Source organism: Cynocephalus volans, chromosome 1 (assembly GCF_027409185.1).
Source record: "Cynocephalus volans isolate mCynVol1 chromosome 1, mCynVol1.pri, whole genome shotgun sequence".
In the NCBI taxonomy this organism is placed as follows: domain Eukaryota; kingdom Metazoa; phylum Chordata; class Mammalia; order Dermoptera; family Cynocephalidae; genus Cynocephalus; species Cynocephalus volans.
Window position 1 is genome coordinate 287,140,182 of NC_084460.1, and position 23,166 is coordinate 287,163,347.

Genomic DNA, 23,166 nt, shown 5'->3' on the forward strand with positions numbered 1-23,166 from the left:
CAACGGAGGCTGAGGCACACCTGGGCAGGGGTGGTGGCCCATGGCAGCACTCTAAGGGCCACATGGGTGGACATCGCAGGATGAGCTGGATATAACTGGACACGAGCCGAAGGAAGAGTGTTCCAAACACCGGATCTCAAGAGCAAAAAAGCCTGTCTTAGGAAGTACCATGGAAGATTCTGGAAATATTTTTCTTCTCATATCATCATCATATTACAGCCTTTTCAAGACAAGGTCAACTCTGTGGCCCTGACCCCAATGAACAGGCAGTTCACCACTACACACACCAGAACCCAACGAGACGGAAGCTAGAACCAGTCACATCCAACGTCCATCTTGTCTCACTACCTTCTTTGTCAACATTCAGTCACTGCACACTGCAAGAGGTTGAATCAAAATCCTACTTTATTAAGGAAAAACTGAAAACTAAAAAACTGATAAATTGGACCTCATCAAAACTAAAAAAGTATTGCACCGTAAAATATCCTGCAAAGATGATGAAAAGACTAAGAGAAAATATTTGGAAACCACACATCTAACAAAGGACTAGGATATATCCTAGAATATATAAAGAACTCTCAAAATCCAACTGTAAAAAACCAAACAATCCAATTAGGAAATGGTGAAAAGAAATGGACAGACATTCCACTAAAGAGGATACACAGATGGCAAATAAGCCCAGGCAGAGATGCTCAACACCATTAGTCATTAGGAAAATGCAAATTAAAACCAGTATGAGATATCACTCCATGCCTACCAGTATGGCTAAAGTAAAAACTAGCGACAACACCAATGGCTGGTGAAGATGCAGTAGGAATGCAAAATGGCACAGCCACTATGGAGAATACTTGGGCAATTTCTTACAAAACTAAACATGCACTTAACCGTATGATCCAGCAATCCTGGGCATCTACTCCAGAGAAATGAAAATTCACGTTCACACAAAACTCTGTCTACCAATGTTCACAGTGGCTTTATTTGTAATAGCCCAAAGCTGGGAACAATCCAGATATTCTTCAGTGCATGAATGGTTAAACAACCTGTGGTAAATCCATACTGTAGAATACCAATCAGCAATAAAAAGGAATGAACCACTGATACATTCAACAACTTGGGTGGATCGCAATGGAATTATGCTGTGTGAAAAAGCTAATCTGCAAAGATCACATACTGTGTGAGTTCATTCATATAACATTCTTGAAATGACAAACTTACAGAGATAGAGAACAGATTAGTGGTGCCAGGGTTAGGGAGGAGAGGGGGTGTGGTCAGAGGGTGTGACCGTAAAAGTGGAGCATGAGGGTCGTTATGGTGACACAGTTCTGTATCTCGACTGTGGTGGTGGTCACACAAATGTACACATGTGATAAAACTGCACAGAACTAAATACACACATAAACCAGTACATGTAAAACTGGTGAAATCCGAGTAAGGTGGATGGATTGTATCAATGTCAATTTCCTGGTTGGAGCATTGTGCTACAATTATGCTATGGAAGACACTACCTTTGAGGGAAACCAGGTGAAGGGCATATGGGGGGATCTCTCTGTCTTATTTTTCACAACCGCATGTAAATCTATAACTATCTCAAAATAAAAGTTGAAAAAAAAATACTGTAAAATGCCAATGCACTTTAAGACAGATTTATTATGTTAATTCTTTTCCCAACATGGCAAGCACACTAAAACTGTAGATAGTCTTTAAAAAGGTACCAAAAAGTATATTTTTACATAATCGTACATTTTCATAATTATTTGATTTGTGACAGCTTCAATTCTTATTCTTTAAGAAATAAATGAAAGGATCTAGGACACTGTACTTGGCTGCTGCAGGCTGAGCCAAACCACCCAAGTTCAAATCCCAGCTCCTGTACCAGTTAACTGTATGATAACTGTTTAACGTCATCGTTCCTTAGTTTTTCCATCTGTAAAATGGGTGTGATAGTAGTACCTATCCTAAGAATTCCTGTGAGAATTTTAAAAAGATAATACATCTCAGGTTCTTGGGACATTTCTTGATGCCTCAACCCAAGCTGGCTTCTGCCATTACTGTATTCATCATAAATGCAGCTGAGGTCCTCTCTTCAGCCCGTGAAGATCTATACCACAGCCCATCTTAACATTTTCCTGAACTACACATAGTCACAAATTCTGATTTCTAAAAATTTAAAAAAAAAAAAAATTAAAGCTGCCTTTTTAATTTTCTTGTGGTCTTTTCCAGTTGTGGATCATTTCCTTTATTTCTTTGTTGTAGGAGGGACTCAAGGGTCTAGTATACGACTTGATTAGAATTTCACATTTGGTCACAAGTCCTCAGGGAAGATGACCTGAGGGTCCTTGTCCTCCCGAGGGCAGTGGCCCATCCTCGTGCAGCCTCCTTCGGTGGCCCTGGTGATGGGGTCAGGAAGTGACTAATGGTCACTGGCCAACTAAGAAAATGGACATCAGGCTCTGGCTATTCTCCTTGTGTGCTTTCCAAGGCTGCCAAGCTCATGAATAAGGAAGTGTTTTCCTACCAGTCTGAAATGAAATAGGGCAGAATTAGACTACAGTAATTTTTAAAAAGTTTTAGTGAAGCAAAGCCAGCCAAGCCCCATTTCAGTGGTTGAGAGACTCAATGGTAGCAGTCTGGATTTGAAGCCAACTCTCATCACTGTTTTATTTGTTTAGATGGATGAAATGCCTAATACCCAAAATGTTTAATGATTGCCCAGAGAGACCATTTAGAAATAATTCTGAGCTACCCTGGAAAGCCTACTGTGATGGTAACCAGAAGGGGTAATCCAGGAGAAAAACCTTCAATTTTTGCAAGCAGGCCTTAAAACACTATGTTTCTTTCTTTCTTTTTTGTTTAACCCCACCTCCCCTAACACAGTATCTCTCTCTCTCTCTCTCTCTTTTTTTTTTTTTTTTTTTTTTTAAAAAAAAAGGAGTAGAAAGGGCCGGCCCCATGGCTCACTCGGGAGAGTGCGGCGCTGGTAGTGCCGAGGCCGCGGGTTCGGATCCTATATAGGGATGGCCAGTGCATTCACTGGCTGAGCGTGGTGCGGGCGACACTGGGCTGAGGGTTGCGATCCCCTTACCAGTCAAAAAAAAAAAAAGAGTAGAAAGATATACAGAAGCCCTTTTATCTGTTTTCATAGAAATTCTAGGATGAGAGGAAAAAAGTATGCCTAACCCCTAACTTTGCTGTTCTCCCAGGTCCTGCATCTCAGTGAGTGACACCACCAACCATCCATCCAAGAATCTAAGCCAAAAGTCTGGGAATCATCCTTTTTTCTTTCATTTACACCATTTGAGCCATCAACAAGCGCCGTCGTTCCACCTCTGAGGCACTTCTTGAGCGGTCTACCTGGCTCCATCTCCTCTGTCCTCAGTCCAAGCCACCAACATCTTTGGAAGAGGATACTAGTCTCCTATACCCAGCTCACTGTCTGCACTGCTCCAGTGATTTTGCTGACAGGGAAAGCTGACTGTGACCCTCCACACCAAGACCTGCACCAAATCCTCCAGTGGCTTCCGTATGATCTCGGAGGAAACACAGATCCCCTACCACAGTCTACATGTTGGCCTGCCTGGTCTGGTTATGGCTTCCTTCTCCAGATTATGACCTCTTTTCAGTTCCCAGAACCTGCCAGGCTCTTTCCAGCTACAGGCCTCCATGGAGCGTTCCCTTATCTTTGTGCCTGTGAGTATAGCGCAGACCTTGTCTGTCCTGTTCACCACTGCACCCCAGCATCCAACATGGCACATGGACACCAAGATGCTCAATATATAATCAAGGCATTGATGAGGAAGCCAGACTTTCAACAATCAACTTAATTCACATCACATACTAAGGTCATGTTGGCTGGATAACTCTTTGTTGTGGGGGGCTGTCCTGTGTTTTGTACAATATTTAGCAATATCCCTAGCCTTTACTCATGAGATGCTAGTAGCACTCCTTGCCCAGCTGTGAAAACCAAATGTCTTGAGACATTGACAAATGTCCTTGGGAGAAAAAGGATCGCCCATGGTTGGAAACCACTATTACAGAGAAAGGTTAGAAACTGGTGGTTAACATTTTAATTCTGCTCACAAAATGCCTAATTAACCTATACTTTGTCAGAAACACATGAGTAATAATGCATTTTATTACAGTATTACCTAACCACCATTTACAACATTATTTCAGTAGAAACATGCATTCCAAATCCCTGGTAATGTTATGAACAACCATGGAGGGTTGCGTTGGTCCACCCCAAGAGACTCAAGTTACCTTCCTATGTCAGAATGCTGGGTGATGTCTGTTGTGAAACAGTGGCAAAGAATGATGGGAGAGTAATAAGGGGTCAGAAAAGACTTGGGGGAAGGTTGGGGCTCCCTATATCTGATCTGACCTTTCATCTATGTTTGATACATAAAAATAGAAGAATCAAGATAACATCTTAGTATTGGGTGTCCTTCCTGAAAGCACCATCCAGTTCAGCATTCTCTTTCTTTACATGGTGGGACAAAACCCAGGAATGGAATGTGAAGGACTGAGTCTCTACACTGATTTAACTCCCTGTCCACTCCCTCTTTAACTAATATAATGTTATTGAGCTTGGAGCAGCTCTTCAGGAATGCAAAATGACTTCCTAGTTTTACCTGCCATGCTGCAACAATATTTTCAATTATTGGTTAAACTGCAAATTCCCCATGAGTCATTTAAATAAATCTCACATGTATGAAATAGTCAATTGTGTTCTCTGAGCAATTCCCAGCTGTAAAAATAGAGCCACACTAAACGTATTTTTTCTGCAGCTAATTGAAAATACTGCACATATAATGCATGATTTAAAGTACCCAGGAGGAATTTCAATTTGCATTCCCTATTTTAAATGTACGATCAAATGCTGTCTTAAAGTGCACTACACATTTAATTCAGTATTGCTTGCCTGAAACCCCAACCACTCCTAAATTTTAACACTGTGAATTGATGATGGGAGCTTTTTAATGCTGCAAGTGACTTTTAAAACAATAGCTTTAATACGGCTGCTTTTCCTGAGAAAACAAACACTCCTAGACTTGACTGGTTCAAAAGTCTGTGGCCCAGAGAAAATCTCCAAAATAGCAGCAAGATGCCTGCCAGGAGGAAGGACCATGCATAAGAACATCCTTCACTCAGGAGTCAGAACTATAATCTCTTAAGTGCCCATAGCAGCTGCCATGGAGTTAGGCTGCCTCCACATTCTTAATAGTTGATTGAGATGGTTAATCAAGGGGTGGCTGATGGCAGAGTCTGTGGGGATGAAAAAAGGGGCTGTCAAAGTAACAAGTGCTAAAGAAAGAGTGCCCAGAATCTTGGGATCTGGAAAAAAGGGGGATTACAAGATTTATGATCATCTTCCATTTCTAATAGAACATTGGAGGTTGCACCAATAGCTCGTGTGCTTTTCTCGTTAAAACAGTCACAGAGTCCCATGCAAAGACAAAAGCACAACGGTGGAGGTTACAAAGATGCAGAGAAAGCAGAGCCTGTCCTTAAGAGCTTATAGACTTACAGAAGACAGAAGTCCTTAAAAAACTAATAACTGGGTAGAAAGTGATATGCAGGATTAAAGAGTTTCAAGCAAATGCGGAAGAAGGCTGTTTGCCTTTACATGCAATAACGTTGTGTGACCATTAGTGTCCCCTAACACAGTGAATTAGTAAGAGGACATGAAAACAGGAAGAGAAGCCTTAACTTCCCCTGAGGGTCAAGGGGAGAGAGTGACCAGCAGTGGGGGCAGGTCATAATGATAACCAAACTACCAAAGAATTAGAAGGATCAGAATTTAAAGCCAAGCAACACAATGGACACTAGACACATATTTATTGAACACATGAAAATACTAGTCACAATTCTGTGTTATTCCTTAGACGTGCAAGCTTTTAACCCTTCACTTTTGTTCTACTAATTAAGAAACAGAATTAGAAATAATGAAAGGAAAAAAAGAGAGATAATGAAAGGACTCAGAAATGATCTATTTCAATAACCTGCCACCAGGGCTATTCTCTAAAGTAATCTGCAGTCAGTATGTAAGACATTCCCAACATTTGAGAATGAAGGAAGCTGGCATGTGGAACTTTGTTGGTACGCTAAACCTTCCGTGCTGATAGACTGGGATATTCCCTCCCAGCCACATGGAATTCACCCAGGTTTTAGTTCTATGACTGGACCATCAGCTCGCTCTCACATGGTACTTACCAATCAGTCTTCCCACAACAAGTGCATTTCCCATGAAAATTTTAAGGTGGGGTTGTGCTAATTGGCCAAGGGACCCTCTTCTTCATCCATCTCTTGTGAGTCTGGTAATTGTTAGTCAGTCTCTCTAACCTGCAGCAACCCTAGGTGTCCCGACAAACTGAATTTTTCTTCTGTTTCATGCTGTGGGCCCCCCTAAGTGATGCCATCTAAGCAGCCAGGTTCTCTGACATTATGCAAATCAAATGCAACACCAGTTGGTGACCCATCCTATGTTTAATCTTCTCCCTTTGGCACCAGACAGTATTCACTTACTATCTTTTCCCCAGAGCAAATAGAAGGAAGGCAGGAACGTGCTGAGCTTGTGTTACAGAACCTGAGAAGGAAAAAGGGACAGGAAGAGCTCAGTGTAGCTAAATCAGCTTTCCAAAACATCTATGTCCCCAAGTAGGTGCAATTAAGCAGCTCATAAATTAAAGATTCAGGAAAAATAAATGGACAGAAAACATCTTTCCTACCCTCACTCCAAATATATCAAAGATGTTGCATTACAAAAATGGATTCCAACAGTAAACATAGAGCCATTATTTTCCATTTTTTATTAGATGACTATAGGGCTGCTTTGAGATCATTCCAGCATCACAGAAGTGATCCTGTGATGCCTGGGCAGACATCCTTTTCATTTTCTATTTTCCATTATGGTTCTTGTAATGAAGTCCCCTCTCTACTCAGGCTTGGTGCAAGGGACCCACACAGGTTTGACTCATACAAACCCTTCAGCATAACTTTATGGCATAGATTACAAGTAAAATAGTAACCGAGAAAAAGTTCGGACTGGATCCAAGAGGTAGATGGCTCCTGGTTCCCTCATTTTAATTTTTAGGGGAAAATTTTATGAACCACCTTCCTAAATATATAAAACAAGTAAATAAAAATCTGTGTATCTATAGACACAGGATCTGGAGATACTTCTAACGCAAGAAAAAGGAAAGAGGAATGAGAAGATAGAACAGAGTTAACTTCCACTTTAAGTAAGGTGCCTGTGCTTTTATGTCCAACTCTTTGCTCTTTTGGCTCTCTTTTTTCAGTACTAAGAGTCTGTAAACAACAATAATCTCAAAGCAATATTAAAAAAGCATGACTGCTCTATATTTACAAGTTTTTTATTTTTTTCTTTTGTTTTTCCAACAAGCAACCATCAAACCAGAAAAGTTCTTCAAAGCTTAGGAACCATCTGAAGTGATGGGAGGCATCATTCCAAACTTGGCTTTAGTCCCTCCAGTACTGAGGTTCTTCCTTTAGCCTGACTCGATTTCCCTTGCTCTAGTCAATGATGCTGCCTTCTGAAGGGATTTGGGGGTGGGGGGATTTTTAGCTATTTCCCAGAAGAAACCTGTGTCCACTTTAACACGATTATGGAATAGGCCTGTTGTCTAGTCCCAGACATGCACTGAATAAATCACGGATCTCCTCTGTGACTTAGTTTCCTCATCTATAAAACAACGATAACCCTCTTCCCCCACTCTGCACCTCAGAGAGCTGCTGTGAGGATCACACGGTCCTATGAGAAGTTCTGTTCTCCTGATAGGACCAGCCATCGCACTCACCCCCCACCCAAAGCTAAGGCAAAAGAACAAGGATTAAAATCCATGACTGAATGAAAGTTCACCTTCCCACCTTTATCTGACCTCTGGTATAAGATAACTGCATTAGGAATCTTTAGGGATGAAGGGGGCCACGCTTCTTTCTGTCATGAAGTTCGATTTCACAGGGGAGAACATCTCTGCCGTTTTCTAACTCCCAACCATAGAGACGATGTTCACCAACCATGGGGCTGGTGAGTAGCTGTACAGGAGATGGGGGAGGAAATATTTCTTTTTTTATTTTTATTTATTTATTGTCTTTTTCATGACCGGCACTCAGCCAGTGAGTGCACCAGCCATTCCTATATAGGATCCGAACCCGCGGCCGGAGCGTTGCTGTGCTCCCAGCGCCGCACTCTCCCGAGTGCGCCACAGGCTCGGCCAGGGGAGGAAATATTTCTAAAGCTCCTACTGCATGCACGACTGGAAGAACACGTCATCTCAATGAATCTCACACACACAGATGCAGAGAGCTTGAGTAACCTGCCCATGTCACACAGCCAGAGAGAGGTGAGGTGCCCGCCACCACCAGTCTGGTGCTGCTGCCACCAGGGGCTTCTCCCAGAGAGAGGGTCACCTGCCTCCCCCTGTCCGATGCCTCTGGGTCCCTTTCTCTCCCTCAGTCAGAGCATGGGATTAGCGAAGATCCCTTTCCAGAGCTTCCACCTCTCCTTTTACTCCCAGATGCAGAATTGTGTTTCCTGCACACCTGACGACCCCCTCCCACCGTGTAAGAGTCAGACCCTCCTTCCTCCAGGACCAGGTCTTTACTTCTTTGATCAACCTCTAATTCCCATGTGTGCTTGAGTATAAGGCAACCCTTCTCTTTTCCCAGTGAAAAGATCCCCACTAGCTCCCTAAGTTTTGGTCAACCTGACTAAATAAACTTTATGGCTAATATGTGAAATGAGATATATGATGAGTTAGAAATAGTACTTTTCTTTCTACTTCCACCTTCCATAAAACAATTCATTGCAGTCTTTCCCAGCATCTTCCACATGCCTGTGGCTGGTTTTTGAGTTGTCTGTTTTCCCAAGCACAGCATCTCATTATCTTCCAAGCTGCCTATGATACAACACTTTTCAAATCTTTGTGTGACATTTCACTGAAAAATCCACCCTAAGCCCTACGAAGCCCTTTATAGCACATCAGAACAGTTGCCCTCAGAGGTAAAAGTATATTCATGATCCCCACAGTGCATTATTGACTGTGTTACTTTTTCAAGAGACCTTTAATCGTAGAGAGTAGCTAGCTCTTCAGCAAACCCATCTTCTTTTTTTCCTAACCACAGAAGCTTCCTAGCTTCTGCTGTAGGTGGGAGTGAACATAAGACTGAACTGTGCTTAATGAAATGATATATGAAGTGATATATGCTATTCCTACGCTTGGCTCATGGAAACCTCATATATGTAATCCTCCACAATCTTTCCCTTTCCACTGGCTCAGTGCTGACAAGCACCATGACCTTGGCAAGTGCCTGTTCAATAAAGTGAAGCCACAAGATGGAAAAAGGCTGGGTCACTGAATCACCAGGTTGCACAAAGGCACACTCACTTGGGACTTTATGCAAGTGGAAAATAACCTTCCATTGTGTCTGAGCCATGGTGCCTGTTTGAGTTTATTTGTTACAACAACTAGCATTACCTTAACCAATACAACATTTGACATTTGGCAATTGTGAACTCATGACATCAGGAATAATTATTAAATCTGTATTCAATTTCTGTGCCTACTTTCTAAAAATATAACTGTTTTTTATCACACAACGTCTATAAGCATTCACAGTAAGTATTGGTTAAGGGGATTTTAGGCTGATATGCCTTCCCCAACTAATCGCAACCAATCCCTCATGAGTTTCATCCTTCTAGCCCTTTTTGTGAAGTCTGACTAATGAACTTACTGGGACCTTTGTAGCATGAAAGATTTTGTAAGGACCTGATAGACGGCAACTCACTTTTTCTCTGAGGAACAATTTTGGGGAAATTTTTTATTTCACATTCAGGCACAGTTTTTAAACTAGGAAACTCCTTTTCATAGAGAAAATTCTACATTTCAGTGCATTTTAGTGACTTACTAAGGTGTCACCCTGGTACCATGTTCAGCTTGTGTGCTTGGCCCAGAAGAGGCCAGGCCTTAACGCGGTTTTGTGCACCCCCATGCCTCATAGTCACACGCATTCGTGAAAGTAGAAGTTACATGCAAGTAATGTTTTACACCCTTCCAAAGCAGTCCATTAAAACTTTCATTTCCGTGTTTCAGGGAACTAACCTTTCCACTGTGACGGACTTATCTTTTACTTAGCCATAAAGAGCATGTGAGAGACTAAACAGCCAACTCTTAGCTGATACAAATCAATAAATATCAATTCTACAAGGTTTAGGGCAAATGGATTTTGTAGAAAGTAAAGTAAAAGAAAAAGTGAGGACTGAATTTCCCAGGAGGGCTATAAAGAAATTGTCATTTAGCAGCTATGTGCCAACACTTTGCTTTGTGCACAGAGACGTGCCCCTCGCACAGACCTCACAAGTAGTGACTGACACTGATGTTACTTCTCTGTGTGAAGGGCTTCGCATTAGCACTACGGGCATGACCGCTCTTGTCCCACACAGGAGGCAATCGAGACCCAGAGACGTTTCATCTCTTGCCCACGTTCTTCATCTCCACAGGCACCTTGGGCTGTGGGCCTCCCAGGGCTGCCCGAGGACTGGTGAGGCCATGCACATGAGCCCTTCCCGGCCCACGGCTTGCCCAGCATTGGCGACTGCTTTGCTCCTCAGGGTCACACTCTGCTCTCCTGCAGTCCTTTCATGACCAGGAAGGAGGGGAGAGGACTCCCCTGCAGCCTTCCCCAACGACCCAGTCCACTCTGACCACTGCCAGTTCGACCTTCCAAACATCCATTAGTATCACTCATTTGGGCAGCTGACAAGCGACCTAGTGCAGGACTCAGGAGCAGGGTGGGGGAGGTAGGAGGGATCTGCCTTGGTGGAGGAATATTTTATCACCATGGTGCATGATGATACTAAAAAGTAAGCCAATTCTGAGGTAACTTCATTACCACTTTTAAATCCTTCACAGACAATGCACCCTCAATTCCCTCCTTCCCCACTGCTCCAGACTACCTTGAATGACTAAAGTATCACAGCCATGCCTTTTCTACCTAAATAGATAAGGCCCTCCAAGGTTGACCTGTTTTGTAGATACTTCTGTGCCCTTCCAACCACCTGGTACATGGGAATGTCTATTAGCCCTCATGGGTAATTCAGTGTTCAAAAACTAGCTCTACAAGTGAACACCACCCAAACACAACAGAGCTGCCACATTCAACTTTCTGGAAGACATCAAGAGCAAGTATCATGGGAGTTGTTTTATTCTCTGGGAAGAATCCTCTTTAAGAACATGGGAGAGAACATAGAGAAAACATGATAGAGAAAAGGAGACATGAATCAACCATGTGGCCCTAGGGAATGGATGGGGTACTCTGGGGGCTAATCAAGGGTAGTGGCAGGTGATGGCAGTTATGTCATCAAACTGTAACTAGACTCAGCATCCAGAGATATAACAGGTGGCAGGAGTCAGAGACCTGAGTTGTCAATCTGCCACAGCCCTGACTTTGCCAAGTGACTTAAGTCTCTGTATTTCCTATTTCCTTGAATTAGAGACAATACAATCTTTCTCTGCAAGGAGGATAACATCCTCATCTGTAGTCTCTAGCTGTGGAAATGGAGCACAGTGAGGGAAGTACTTTGCCTAAGGCCACACACCTATTAAGCACAGAGCTAGGGTTTAAACCCAAGTTCACTTGACTCCAAATCCATCCTCTGTCTAGCAATGTTCCAACCTCCAATCTGTGGGGCTTTGCATTGTTTCTCAGCCACAGCGCTTAGCTTCATTCATTCATTGAAAATAATGTTTCAGAATCAAGTTCACCACCATGGAGATACACAGTCCTGGAGTCTACATCCTTCAATGGGAATCTGAGCTGGTTGCTCTATACACTATATCTCAGTTTTCTCACCTATAAACTAGGACTAGGGCCGGCCCCGTGGATCACTTGGGAGGGTGCGGTGCTGGGAGCACCGACGCCACGGGTTCGGATCCTATATAGGGATGGCCGGTGTGCTCACTGGCTGAGCATGGTGCAGAAGACACCATGCCAAGGGTTGCAATCCCCTTACTGGTCAAAACAAAACAACAGCAAAAAAAACCCTAGGACTAATTTCTACCTTATAAGGTTGTTAGGATTCAACAAGACCATACATAAAATATGCCTAATAGTACTTGACACACTGATGAGCATAATTTTTCACTTCCTTCTCCCCTTTGAGACATCTTTTGGGCTCCTCTGTGCCAAGCATGGTGGAAGGAGCCCAAAAAAATAAGACAGACTAGAGGGTTCCTAACGGGGCAGATAAGACACACACATAACTAGAACACAGGATAGAGAGTAGTACAAAAGCATCATTTTGCCACCACACATGTACATGTTCTTATCCTACTCAAAGAAATATTAGGCTAAGTGACATATATGCATGGGAACAACTATGTTTTCACACTTTCAACTATGCTGAATTAATTCACATTAGTATAATCACCACTTTGATATTCATGATTTACCACGTTGCTGCACAAGAACAGATTTATTATACACACTTTAGCATCTTCGGCCAATCTTTCAAATTGCTATTTTAAGTAATATGTCATTAATAAATTAATACAGGTTTGATGTAAGATGATATGAATTTTTTAGTAAATTAATTTCAAAGAGAAGATCCACATCTTTAGAAAGGAAACTCTCTTTATAATTAAGTCATCACACAGAATCTCCCTGGCATTTTCCACACTGTTGTTAGAGCAACAGTCCAGGTGAGCATATACTCAGAGTGCTGTGTAAAGTCTCAAGTGGTTCTTTGCCAATAAAATTCCTAAAAAATCAAATCAACAGTAGCAGAGAATACATTTCCTATCTGGGAATGTCTGCTAAGGTTAATCCAACAGTCTTGGAATCTTTTATGTACTGAGGGAATCAAATGATAATTAAATGACCATGTGTTTGAAATACATTCAGCACATGTTTAAAATTGTTATTTCTGGGTATCTGGATGTCATCAGACATAATGGGATGACTTTGACAGTCTGAAAAACAAGGATAAAAAGAGAAGTCTCTAAATGCTACATTGGCAAAGACCTCAACATTAAACCAAATAGATTATTTTTCCTATTGCATACAAATTTCTTCATTCTTTACAACTAACCTAAGGGGAAGAAGCACCCAGCCTGACAGGGCTACCTACAATGTTCTCTAGACAGACCTCTTGGTAACATGGCTTGGTAACATTTTCTCACAAATGCAAGGCTGGAGTCAAAGGGAGGTGATTTCACGCACCGGCCATCCTTTGCTTTATGGCCAGTACTTGAAGAGCCTGAAGCCACAGAAAGGACAGATGACCAGCTGATCACCGGGGACCACTAGCCAATGACAGTGTTACAGAAAAGGGTCTGGAAACAAAGCATGCACACACACAGAGCAAGTCACTCATTTGCCAGGTCAAAGACACAATCAAAACATGAGTCTCCGACAAGCAAAATGCTCACCTGTGCTACTCTGACAAATACAACCCAGCACCACTGACATGGCCACCTCTTGTCCTGTAAATCAGTTCCATTCCTGCCACTGTGCTCAGCACCTAAGGTACACTCTCCACTTCATCCTTGTAGTGCTTATGGGGTGGTTACCTTAGTGCCCAACTCAAAGATGAAGAAACTGAGGCTTGGAGAAGTTTAGAAACTTGGCTATAGCCTCCTGGCCTCCAGCCTGTAACTGAGAGAATCTAGATTGAAACCAAAGCCTGCTGGCCTCCAAATCCTCCACACTCAGAATTACTATACTACAGAGGAGGAAGAGAAGGGAACTTCTGCTATTCAGAAGTGACACATTTTAAAATAAAGCTAACTATAAACTCTAGGGGGAAAAAATGTTAAATCCAAAACAGAGTTGAATCAAGCATCATTTAAAAATCACATCACACTTGTTCTTTGGTTCTGCTGAGTTTCACCCTCAGCCTAAGTTACTCCCTTGGCCTCTGTATAAATGCACTCCACCTTCTCAATCTAAAGGTCAGTACTAATTTTAGATTCCAGTCCCAGAAAAACACAAGTGTCTAAGGAACGAAGTGGGGGGCCAAAAGGCATGAAAACGTTCCATCAAACGTAACACAGAAATACTGCTCTCTTTCCCTCTCCTGTGTTTTGGCTGTGTTACTGAAGGACGGCATGTAGGTCAATGAGAAGACAATCTTTTGAAAGACAGCGTGTGGCCTGACAGGATTTGTTTTTGAAAGAGTATAAATATTGATGGGTTATAAGTCTCTGAAAATCCATGGGATCAGCTCAAGGCTCATACATGTACAGACCCGGGTCCAGGCTCTGGCATCCACACATGCAGGCTGTGTGACCGTGGACACCTCTGCCGCTCCGCATGCTTCTTTCCCAACTATCTGAGTGGGGATGACAGTATCTATCCTAGTGGCAGGCATGAGGCTTAAGGAGACCACACAGAGCCTCTGCCAGCTGAACACTGAAAAGTAATGGCGGCTGGGTAACTCGCCTGCCCAGCACACCCCTCTCAATGCCCCACCCCTCCTGACTCTAGGCTTGAACACGTGACTCAGCCTTGGCCAATCACAGCACCCCATTTCCCCAACCACAGCCATTGGTGCAGGGAAGGGCACATGACCAAAACTGAGCCAACCAGAGTTCCTCCCTTGGATTTTTCCAGCTGGAATGGTAGGGAAGTCCCTCTTTCCTTTTTGATCATGAGCTGTAGGTAGGTAAACCTGGAGCTACTTACAGTCATGGTCCCTGAGGGAATGAAGACAATCAGCAAACAGAAGTAAGGACAAGAGACAAGGAGGGAGAGAAGAAAGCCTCAAGGTCCTCGCTCTCTGGCTCCTGTCAACTTTGGGGCCAGAGCCACCTCTGGAACACCTGGGGGTCTGCAATGGAAGCCAACACCTTCCCCCCTCTCCCCATGTTTCTGCTTCATTATTTTGATTTGAGTTTCTGCACTTGTAAGTAAAAGATAATGCAGAAGTGAATAGTTTATATAACCCGAACAGTGACCAAATCCTCAATAAAAACAACTTCATCTTAAGTGGATTCTTTATTTAAAAAATGAAGTGAAAAAGAAAGGAATTTTAGTAGAGGAAGCAAACACTGCCATTAGTTACATAGCACTTTCCCAAAAGAAAAAAAGAAACATCTATTTTCATTCGTAGTCACCTTATTCATTTTCCAGTGGGCTCCGTATCTGGCATTAAACTCTCATGTACCCACACCCACTTTCAAGATTTGGCCCATAAAAACTCAGGATAAAAACAAGTGGTTATTTTTTCTATAGCTATATTTGCTGGCAGTACATGGAGGGGAAAGGGGGGTGGCACCAATGTTATTTCTGGTATGCTCTCAGGAGAAATTCTCCAGGTTACCAGAGTTCTCACTGGAGATGAAGGAGGGGGTGCAAAAACTAAGCACATTTACCAAGATTTGCAGCCACTACAAGAAATCCATGCTGCCTCTTCATAGGATCTTTTTTCTTTTCATTAAACACATTAAAACTCCTTCATATTAACTTTCTCCTAAGAATGAACTGATAAAAACAGAAAAGTACAGTGGATTCCAATCCCAAGTTATCTTCTGAAGCAAAGGGTAAAGTGTATGGTCAAACTGAAGTAAAAGCCTGGGTGTTCCTCATCTAATCTCAAGCTAGGGCATCTACCCCAACCTTTGGAGGAATTCAAGGATGAAACAAGAGACATGTCCGTCAAAATACCCGAATGGAATCACAAATAGTCAGAGGATTGCTTAGACTCAGTAGTCATCCCCATGCACATACACACAAAGCAAACCCAGAAGGGAGGCTGACTTCTCTGGACTGGGCTTACATCCAGACCTAGAAATCTAACAGTAGAATAAAGAGGAGACTCACTAACTGTGTGAATAGACTTGGCTTACTGGGTAGAAGGTGGTGTTTCTCAAGAGAGAAATAAAATCGTAGTAATCTTTCAGTGTTCTAAGACAAACAGGGAACTTAGAGATAAGAAATAACCTAAAGATGAAGTTTATTGTATTTAACTCCATTCCGCACCTAAGGGCATTTTTTCAAAGCCTAACATTAATTTTCAGATCAAGCATGCAATACTCACAAGGAAAGATGATTTCGAAAGCGAAGACGGGAACACTCATGAGTGGAGAACAGGTTTACAAAGAAGATCCAGGTAGATGGAACCCAATTTACTCAATGTTTTTATAAATGCCTCCAAGTGGCATTTATACAAACCAAAGCTTCATGGTGGCCTACAATGCTGTCTCTGAGTACAAAAGCTTAAAGTAGAGAGAGGTAGACAAGAACATCACAGAATAATTCATTTAAGAAAAAAAATTTCATCTAGATCTGATATTTATGAGAAAACTGGATCAGAAAGGAAAGTAAGCCAAGAGCTTTTGGTTTTTTTAATAAGACAACTCATAGCAGCTCATCGGTAGGAGGATCCAAACTCTTGGCCTTGGTGTTATAACACAGTGCTCTAACCAACTAGCCAGCCCAAGACACCTTGGATATATTTATTTCAACATACCCATTGTATAAACAAGGAAACTGACTTCAAGATGGTCAACTACAAAGATTGTCAGTGACACAGCACAGACCCTCTCCTATCCTAGGGCTCTTCCCACCAAACTTAGCTGAATTTAGTCACCAAAAAAACTACCATGGCAAAAAAAAAAAAAATCACCAAGAGGTCACACATCACGAAGAAGGTTAATGGAGATAAACCAAAAAAAGATTTTCCTACCTTGCACAAACCATGAAATGTGAGGTGCAGTCCAGCCAATGGACCGCAAGGAAGACAGAACCAAGCCAAAAAGAGGTTCAGATCAGGATAACTGAAGCAAACACAGGCACAGAAGCTCTTTTGTATTAGACTTCTGCTTTTTCTCTAAGTAATGGTCTATCTAGAAAGACATGATTGATCAAAGGTTTAAAATGTGTGAAGATAAATATGAAATTCAGAACCAGGGGTGGAGGTCTGGAGGGAGAGCTCCCCTTTAAGCCTGAAATACAAGCACTCTTCCATAAAGCATGCAGTAAACTTAAGAAAAATACTAATATGGCTTAGTTCAGACATTCGTTAAATGCCTCTGAGTCACACATTGTTGCCGGTGCAAATAAAATTAAAATGCAGGCATGTCTTCATGGAGCTGACAGTCTAGTGGGTAGGGAATGTTGCTGTAACACAGTAACTGCCTTCATGGAGGTGTGCGTGGGGTAGGTGATACGTGTATGTGTGCACGCTACACACGTCAGAGAGCTGGGGGTAGTGAGTGCCAGGAACAGGTGACCCTAGACCTGAGCCTTGAAAAAGAGGAAATGAGCAAGATAATGCACACAGTATGAGAAAGGGAATTCCAGGCCAGGAACAGCCGGAGCAAAGGCAAGAGGCATAGGACAATATTCTAGTCCTTAGTACGTGGAGTCTACAGGAAGCTCAGTGTGCAAGAAAATAGAGTTTGGCAAATGGGACAAGGCAGGGAGGTGGATGGGGTTGGGGAAGGCTTCAGTTTTGTCAGTTGTTACCAATGGCCAGAAGCCTGGTGAGTCCCTGGAACACTGTGCCGAGGAACTCGAGTTCTGGGCCAGGACTGTCCAGAAGCAGCTGAGTAAGCTTGGAAACACACTGTCTAACCCTGGGAACCATGTGTTAAATGGGGCCCTACTCGTTCCAAGGGCTGAGGGCTCCTGGGGCCACCTGTGTCTCCACATTTAAGGTCCTCCTCACTGATCTTTAGGATGTGAAATCGACCCTGCCTCATCTCCTCCCAGAGGGGTTGTGAGGAAGTAAGAGGGTGGTGAGGTCTGTGGAAATGGCCTGCAAACAGCAGAAGCTATAGTCTCGACACAGGTGAGTGAACAGCAGAATTCTATACTAACCACTCTAAAGAAGTTCAAAAGCATTTTAGAAACTCAGGCACAACACTGCATAGACAACTGAGAGCTCACCTTTCAATGTGAGATATCTAATCCTTCAGAATTGGGGTTTATCCCAAAATCAAGAGGGAGGCACTGAACTTTTATCAGGAGGGACAAGCAGATTTGGAGTTGGGGGGCACTGGAAGAAAGTCACACCAGCAATAAGGTGGGAGATAGCTGGAAGGGTTGTAAAACTAGGCACAGGAAATTGTGCAGTAAGTCATTAGGGATTCCCAGGCTGCCAATGGCTGTCTCAGCCAAGGGTCACTAGCTCAAGCCCATGGGAGTAGAAAGCTACCGTGAGGGCCACAGGTCCAGAGGGAACCAGAAAGCAGCCAACCCAGTGTAGACAGGCACCGGAAACTTAGCACCAGCTGAGTGGTGCCACACAGGAAAGTAAGTCTCATATTCCAGGTTTTCTTCCTTTTAAGAGGAGCTATAAATCCAAGTGACATCTCCCAATTTCTAACTAATAACTCAACTTTTGTATACATTGCTCAAGCCACAATGTATCTGCCAGCTAGAAGTGGAACATCGGCCACAATTTTGCCACCTCTGGACTCTAAAGCAAGGCAGGGCCAGCATGACTAGAGTGGAGGTTTACAGGATTTCACAGCATGGAGAAGCAACAGGACCTGGTGACTGAATGTGGGCAGTGCAGGAGGGGCCCAGCTCCACTGTGAGGCTCCTGCTTTAACACCTTGGTGAATCATGGAACCACCAAGTTTTGACTAATGGTGAAGTAGGTATGGGGTGGGTGGTGAAAACTAAAGTCAATTTTGGATTTATTGGTGATCTGTTTTTTGGGGGGTAGGGGGGTTGTCTAAAGGACACAGATAAGTCCACTAGACTATAAGTAACTAGTTGGAACACAGAAGAATGCTCTTATCTGGGCTACCAATCTGGGACTCACTTCATACTGGTGACAGTTGAAGCTGTGGGAACACAGTTCACCCAAAGACTCCACATAAAGCAGAAAGAGGGGAGGAGGGAGCCCTTGGTCACCAAAGGAGGTGGCAGAGATACCAGGGAGGAAGAAGGAAAACCAGAAGATGGCAACCAGGGAAGAAAAAAGCATCAGAAAGAAATGAAAGAGACTCATCAAATGCCACAGAGAGGTCTAGTGAGTACCCATGAGATTGCCTGTTTAGGAAATCAGGGTGTCTTCTACTTTAGGGAAGGCTCTGGCCAGCTTGCAGAGAGCTGAGACGGAAAGGGGAGACTGGGGAAAGGTTAACTAGTTTAAGAAGCCTGGGAGATATGATGGTCACTACCAGTGAGGTAGGGATGCGTGAACAAGGAAGGTTAACGCATTTTTAAAATACTGCTAAAAAAGTAAAGAGTTCATAGGGAGAGACTGAAAATAAAAGTGAGTGAGACAAGGGAGTAAGATTACTGAGGAGAGGGAGATGCTGGGATTCAGGACACAGCTGGAGACATTAGTCACTGCTACATGAAGGCATTCTCTCTAATCTTCTCTAAGTTCCTGGCAGAACTTGACTTTTCTTCTATCATTCTACCTTATTCATTTTTTATCACACATTTTATAATATATTTATGTTTGCTTTTTGTCTGCTTTTTATCCCACAGGAAAGACAGTTTCAAGAGAGCAAAGACCTGTTATGTTTACTATTGATGGCAGCATAGCAAAGTACCTAACTCAGTAGATGCTTAAGATATTTGGGGATGACTGGGTAAATAAGGAAAAGTTTGTAGGGGGAGGAGGAGGGACATGGAGACTCTGGTGACCTCTATTTTCTCAGCAGAGTGGGCCATAAGTCACCCGCTGAACCTGAAGGAGGAAAGGGATTGGAGATCTCTTGTGTTGAAGAAGACTACAATAGGGGTACTGGTTTGCAACCTGGAAGGAAGGAGCTATGGTTTGGAGACACTAAGATACTGGGATTTCTGATTTCAAAGCTGAGCATCTCTGGGTGAGGGCAAGACTTGGATGTAGTCAGAGGACTTAGGAGCTGGAGTGGGTGGCAGTCACCAGATTTGAGATGGTCAAGGAAATGAGAATCTAGAACATTCCCCATATAGACTCTGGGACCAGAGGAGAATTAAAAGTCCATCAGCCAAAGCCCCCTTTCCTATAGAAGGCCTGGCTGGAGAACGACAACTTGGAAGCATAGCCCAGGACCAGGTCACCCCCTTATTTCCAACTCTACCACCTCAAACTGTCTCTGACTAGTATTTAATTCCCCATGTGTGGAACTAAAATTAACGACCTTTGGAGACTGAGTAATTTTTGTCCTTTTAAAATCACGCTAATATGTGAAGTTCATGGGAGGTAGACATTTTCTGCATAATTTTGTTTTGTTTTGTTTTTTAGAATAAAGGATAGGTAACATCTTCATGACCTTCAGTAGTTGTCCTGTGCTGTACAATATTTTCAAACATTATTTTAATTAAGAATCAAAACCTGGGATTCAAAGAAACCTTAGATTATTTAGGCCAACACCTTCATTTACATAGCTAAAGAAAATTTTTACTGAAGTACTGCAAATAGCAAATAATTACTCATTTAACATGCAAATAGTGTTGAAAGTACTTTCAATTTTAGAAGTGCACTTTAGATACACAAATTAGCAATGCTGACATGTCTTCCCGTGTCTGCGTTCAACTTTTGATATAAAATCTCCAAAGTACAAAATTACCACATACATTGTTCCAGAACAGTTCAGAGAAGTAAACTGCTTCCTGGCTTGAAGGAGCAAGTCAAACCTTCAAACTCCTTTTTATGTTGATGCTAAATATAATAATGACCTCTGCAAAGTAGTCAAAGCAAGACACAGCAAGCATCTGAGATTTCTCAAGGGAGACACACGCGAAGATTAGGTTTTGCTCATTAAAACCCTAAAACCTTCAATCGCATCCTCCATCGTACCTGAAGGTGGAATGCTGTCTTATGTAACAGAAGCCTTCCCTCCCCGCTCCGTTTGTGGGCACACGAAGTCCCTAATTCCGCCCAGAATGTCTGAGTACTTCCCCCCTACCTTTAGTCACTAACCAGCCTCGCAGGTCCCATTTCTACCGATTATGATGAAAAGAGCAAAGACCTACTCGATGGGGTTAAATCGGTTGCCAGCGGCCAATTTAAAGGCTGCCCCCAGCCCCTGGTCCTCTCCGTCCTGCTCCGGCAGAGGTAACAAGTGAAAAACCATTTGTCCTTCCCTCCCCGGGGACGCACAGGCTAAGTACCGGGCAGGGGACGCCCGCGAGCAGCTGGGTGCCTCGGGTTCAGGGTCATGGGCGCTGGCTCGGCTGCACCGACAGACGCCACGCCGGCTCGGGGACTCTTCCCGCCGGCCCCGGGGCTCCCAGCTGCGGGCACACCTGGACGCCGCAGCCGGGGCGGCCGCTCGTCGCCCTGCCCGGCTCCTACGCGGGGTTGCCAGCCGGCAGGACGGAGGAGCCGGGCGCGCACTCAGCCTTGGCCGAGGCAGCCCGAGAAAGTTCCCTCCGCCCCGACGTCCACGCCCCCCGGCCCGGCTGGCCCCGCAGCCTCCGGCCGGCGGGCGCAAGGTCGCGGCGCGGAGCCGGCGGCGCGCGGGGACCGTCTCCGGCGCCGGGGGCAGCGCCGACCGCTCCCCTCCCGCGCCCGGGGTGGCGCAGCCGGTACTCACCGCCCCTCGCTCGGATCCCCAGGTGGCGGTGGCGGTGGCGGAGCGCGGCGCGGCCGGAGCCGGGTGTCGGCGGGGCGGGCGCTGGGAGGAGGGCGGGAGGCGGCCGTGGCGCCTGCAGACGCCGCGCAGCCCGGGCAGCCCACAGCGCGAGCCGGGCGGCCGCGGTGGCTCGGGCTTTATCGTCGCCGCCGCCGCGCGCCCCCGCCCCTTCCTGCCGCCCCCGCCCCCGGCCCGCCCGGCCCCGCCTTCCCGCCGCCTCCTTTGTGTGCCAGCGGGCCGCCGCGTCCCCGCGCCCGGGCTCCCGGACGCCCCCGCTCCGCCCGCGGCCTCCCGGATGCCGTCCCCCAGGGGTCTCCGTCGTGGGGCTGCGCCCAGGAAGCTCCAAGGAGACGCGGCGGCCCCGAGGTGCGGCGCCAGCCGGGGCCGAGCTGCACGTGGGTCGCCCGGATGGGGTGGGGGGGCGGACGGGGCTTGGCGGGGGGAGGGGGGAGACATGAGGGCTCGTGGCGCGTCCCTGGGACGCAGGACGCGTCGTCTTGGCTGCCCCCTGGGAAAGATAGGGGGCGCCCCGGGACAGTACCCACCCGTCCGGGTGATGGGGGTAACAGTGCCAGGACGCAGTCGAAAGGGGGCAGATCACTCCTCGGGACGCTTTGCCGGGTGCCCAAAGCCGACGTCTCGCTGCCTCGGGGACAGAGGAGCGGCGGCGGATAGAATACAAGGGATCCCAGAAATCCGGGTTTCTGACTGCGGTGACAGCATGAGGTACCCGCAGAGTCCTGGGACCGGTAACTACAGCTGAAGGGACCCTGTGCGCGACCCCCAGAAGCCAGCAAGAAATGACTGTCCCGCTCCGGGCTGTATTACTCGGATCTCCCATGTTCAGTCCTCCTTTGCGTCAAGTTAGGTTTGTGGGGACCCAACTTTCATGACATAATTTATGTTGCCTTAAGTGCAGAACCCTCACTAGCAAGCCTACGGTCCCAACTGTGAGGGGGAAATGTGGTCAATTTCCTTAGACACAGCCCTGAACTGAGGTTGCATGTACTGATTACAACAGGTCGCAGGATCGGTTTGCAATCACCCATTGGCATGTAGATGGCCATGCTAGACCGCGTGTGTGTGCCTGTGCGCTTGTGTGCTGGGCTTGCTTTTAAATGTGTAAAATCTGGGCCAGCCCAAGGGTACTCACAGGCCCTCTTACAGGGAAACAAGCTGTTTGGTTTGGCCCTAAAATAAGAAGGAAACACAGTCCACAGAAAGAAAACCTGTTTAATTTTTTACAGGCTTGCCTAATATTCGTACTCAATTACAGGGCAGCCTATGAATCTTTTTTCATTATTGTTTCCTCTGCCTGAAGTGCTTTTCCCCCAGGATCTTTTTATGACTGCCTCCTTATACTCTTAGTCACAACTCAAATGTCCTTTCCTCCAGGAAGCCTTCCTTGACCACTTGAGCTAAAGTCATTTCCTCCCCTCCCTAACCTATCACTTTCTTCCTAGCCCTCATCATGATTTGATTTTTTTTTTCCTTTTTTCGTGCTAGTTTGCATCCACCCTCCCTCATTAGAATATGCTCCCGGAGAGCAGGTAAGAGAAACCAATTCAACATAGCAATATGGTTGTCTACAGCCATACAATATGTACGTAGCAGTTGCTCA

The 23,166-nt window shown here is 44.8% G+C and overlaps 1 protein-coding gene across 2 annotated transcripts in view; it reads right to left on the reverse strand.

Moving 5' to 3' along the window:
- The window catches only part of SERPINE2 (serpin family E member 2), a 60,429-nt gene extending 38,793 nt beyond the window's left edge, over positions 1–21,636 (reverse strand). For both annotated transcript variants that reach the window (XM_063103350.1, XM_063103341.1), the window contains exon 1: positions 21,507–21,636. The gene's annotated coding sequence lies outside the window, so the exon portion shown is untranslated. The remainder of the gene's footprint in view (positions 1–21,506) is intronic.
- Positions 21,637–23,166: the final 1,530 nt, after the last annotated feature.